At 31.1% G+C, this 3981-nt stretch overlaps 1 pseudogene; it reads right to left on the reverse strand.

Annotated features, from left to right (window-relative positions):
* Positions 1 to 1150: 1150 nt before the first annotated feature.
* LOC149539973 (putative cyclic nucleotide-gated ion channel 5 pseudogene) lies at positions 1151 to 1999 on the reverse strand (annotated as a pseudogene).
* Between the last annotated feature and the right edge of the window lie 1982 nt (positions 2000 to 3981).

Here is a 3981-nt window from a genome sequence, read left to right on the forward strand (position 1 = left end):
ATATATATATTGGTCGAGTGAAGGTTTACCCAAGATATGATATTACCGAAGGACAACATCTTGATTGAGCAAGAACATGGAGTTTATCGAGCTACACATGATGGACGTGAGAGTTTGAGAATTCACAGAAATTAATGTATTTCTATTCTACCAAGCAGGAAGATATGTTTTCAAGATCAACGAGAATTTTAAAGAGATTTATTGGGAAAAGAGATTTAATTGTTGATGATCTCAATGCAGAATGTAAACCAATTAAATAAAAGAAAGGTAAATGATATGATAAGGATGAATATATATCGTTGATCTTGATCAAATGCAAAATCCAAAAGTTTCCTTAACCCCAATAGGTCATGCATTGAAGAGGCAAAGAGTTATATATAAGGACCTATCTATAACAAATTAAGAGTTTTTGTTAGGATGTTATGGTGTTGAGAGGGTTATACTAATGGAATGAAAATGTGAAGAATCTATTAAATATTAGAGTTACCGAACAAGAGCAAAGGACGGATTGGAGATATCAATAATTGGATGTGATATTGCTGTTGAGCATAAGGGATATCTAGATTAGCAAAGTAAGTTGCATCTCAATCAGGTCACTATTATTACTTAATTACCATTGTAGTAGGAAAATCCTTTAACAAGGTAGACTTAACAATATTTATTGTAAAATTCTTAACCGAGTGAACACTAATACATTTTGGGTCAATTTGCATCGCTTATATACGACGGCAGTGGCATTATAACATGAATTTGGGCTTTTATTTTTAAGTGTTCCCAACACTATAACAATTCCAATAGTGTCCCCATTGTCGTCACTATTGCAATAGAAGCAAGGATATTATAAGGAAAAAAAGATACTCATTTTAATATTTTTTGGAAATTGACCACGTGCAAAGAGGGTTGTAACATTGCAATATTTGTTGTTAAACCTCATGTGTGAAATGCAAATGCACAAAAGAATCAATCTCAGGGGGTGGCAAATGGTGGACTAGGTATGTAAATTATAATTGTTTTTACCATTCTTGCAATTTTAATAGAAGTTTTTGCTCGAAGTCAGGGGAATGAAAGAGAATTAAACTAAATGTCATGAAATTTTGATTGATTGTGAATTATAATTTATGCCCAAACCTAGTTTTTTTAAATCATTTGTTCAATTAGGATTCAAGAATGAATATATATTTTGTCTCTTGTCGTGCCCTTTTGATCTACATCTCTGCAATATATCAAATGGAGTAGATATATATTGCGTATCTTGTTGTGCCCTTGTGATGTTTTTAACTTGTTCTAATAACTTCATGCTACACATTTTTGGCACATGACGAAGAGCATTTGTAGAAAAATAGGATACATAAATAGTTGCTTCAAAACAAGAAAAAACAACACTATTTTCTATAATTAGTGTGTAATTTGTACTCCTTAAGAAGAAGTCAAGCTTCCTTCGTTTACAATAATGGTGCCAGGTTACTTGGATAAAATAAGAAGCCCATGTTCTCCACTAATTGGAATATAAGTAGAAGGTATGTTGAGCCTATATGTTGTAGAGGCACATGAACTGGCTAACAATGAATTTTATATCCTTTGTTGTCAAAGAAAATGCCTCTACCTCAAAAAAATATTTTAGTGTTCTTCTTGATAATGGAAGGTTTACACTTTCTTTGGGATCCAAAGCCAAGTTAGTAGTTCCTCCCCACATAAAAATATCCTTGTTTAAGAAGACCATGATTTAAAACTCTAGTTCACCCTCCATTCATCATCACACTATCTAAATGGCTATGAGTAATCATCAATAGGATCTCCTTTTTTACAATGTACATGTCTTTAGTATAAAGGGGTGGCTTAAGGTTCTCACACATTCCAACAAATGATCACCCAGATTCTCAAACAATGGTACCCATCTGAGTAAGCCCAAATAGAGATGCTACTTGATGTCGCAACTGCAATCTTTTAGAAGGTTCTAAATTATATGCTCTTCGTCAATTCCTCTCATTTCAAGCCATTTTTATTAGTCATAGAGATGTACATAAAAGAATTTGGGGAATACTAAAAGAAGATGACATTTATTATAAAGCATTATTGGTATTCATTATAGGTGATCCTCTCATTTTGGGATGAATATCCAAATAATCATCTGAGGAAGAGGCAACATGGTAAGGAAGTCAATAATGAAGTATTTTGACAAATACCGCTTTGCAATTTATATTGGATCAATAACAAGCTCTCCTCTCCCAAACACCCAAGAAGGAGCGATGAAATCTATTTGGAATAGAAGAGTCATATGTACCAAATATAAGATATTAGTAAGAGACGGCATAACAGTAGCAACAATTACCAATTTTTTATCTATACCCATACATCTAGATTCATCATGTACATTAGGAAACTAAAAAAACAAAAGATTCTTGATCCAAGAAAATACTTAAAGGGTACATAAAATAAGCCTGATCACAACAATTGAGGTAGGTTGATTATAATATTACTTATAGTTGCATCCCTTTGCTACAAAATTACTAGGTCAAAATAAAAATAAAGGATAGAAAGTATATATTACAATGTATGCATACATTGCATGGTATCTTGAAGAAAAAGACTATTCATACCATCTTGCTATAACATTCCATGCACTTTGTTATGAAATAGAAGTTTTTTAACATCTAACCTACTTGAAAACAAAAAGAATCTTTTATCCTTGGAGATTGTTTATGATTTCTCAGGACTATGCATGTATATTTCTCTTGTATCTTACTTCCATACAAAGCTACCTATCTTATTAGTGTGCTAAAATATATCATAGTAAAATTTTCTCCAATACATTGATGGCTTGAAGGTTGTGTGTTTTACATTAAAATGTTCTCTTCTCTATATTTTGGAGCTCAACAAAAAATTGTACTAATATCCTTGATTCATTATTCTTGCAAGACTAATAAGATTGACAAGTGGTTTAACTACCAAAAAATAAGGGGCTTGTTTTGATCAATTTGAGACGAGAATGTTTATCCAGTAGAGGGACCTTTTTAAAATTCATAAGCAAATATATTGCATGCACAAGAAATCTATAAGGGAAGAAATTATACCTTTTCTTCCGAGGAATGGTATTCATTACTATAGATATTTATAATGATATTTACGACCATGAAATCATAGATATCTATAAGTTATCTATTGAAGCTAATTTGTAAGACTAATCCCTATCTTTACATTAACATGAACATCCAATTGAATTTCATCTCCTAATTTTTTTGTTATATAATTATAAATTACATTCAATATTTTCATCATTCATAGAATACCTAGTGGAGAAAGGATGTCTTGAAGCCTCTTAAGTTGTTACTCGTTCTTTGGGCTCAAATCTTAGAAGACCTTGCAACAAGTCTATAAGATTAGGGAGACCAATTGAATGATCTACATGTAAAAATAAAATTTTACATCCTAATAATGGATCACAACATCTATTCCAAAACATTAATTCTAATTAGACATACAATCTAATCCAAAAGTAATTTTAATATGTAATTGTTATTTTTTGGATTTAGTATAATACTATGATTTTCCTATTAGATTTCTAATTAGGTCAATTGCTACCCTTGAAAGGAGAGTTCACTTCTTTTAGAGATGAGCTTACTACTTGTAAAGTAGTAGCTTGTTGCCTATAGTAGAGGTAATTCATTGTCACAGAGATATTTATTGTAACAGAGGTATTTGATTGTCACAAGTTTGTAAATTTTCTCAATTATATGCTTAGTTTTCTTTTTATAGCTATGATAAATAGTGTTATGATTATTCAATCTATGGTCTTTCTTCTTGCAGGTATGGCTTCCAATTGTATATAGAAAGTTTAGAGGAAGTTAGGTTGGGTGGGGGTGTACTAGGATTTCTATGTTGATCACTTATTAATCAATCGATAGTAAGTGTATTCTAGGTTCTTGAATCTTTTCCTCATTTTGTAAATAAAATGTTTTCTTTATTTTACTCTATTTATTTTAT

This window comes from Cupressus sempervirens, chromosome 9 (assembly GCF_028749045.1).
Source record: "Cupressus sempervirens isolate cs-2001-9-10 chromosome 9, ASM2874904v1, whole genome shotgun sequence".
Lineage (NCBI taxonomy): Eukaryota > Viridiplantae > Streptophyta > Pinopsida > Cupressales > Cupressaceae > Cupressus > Cupressus sempervirens.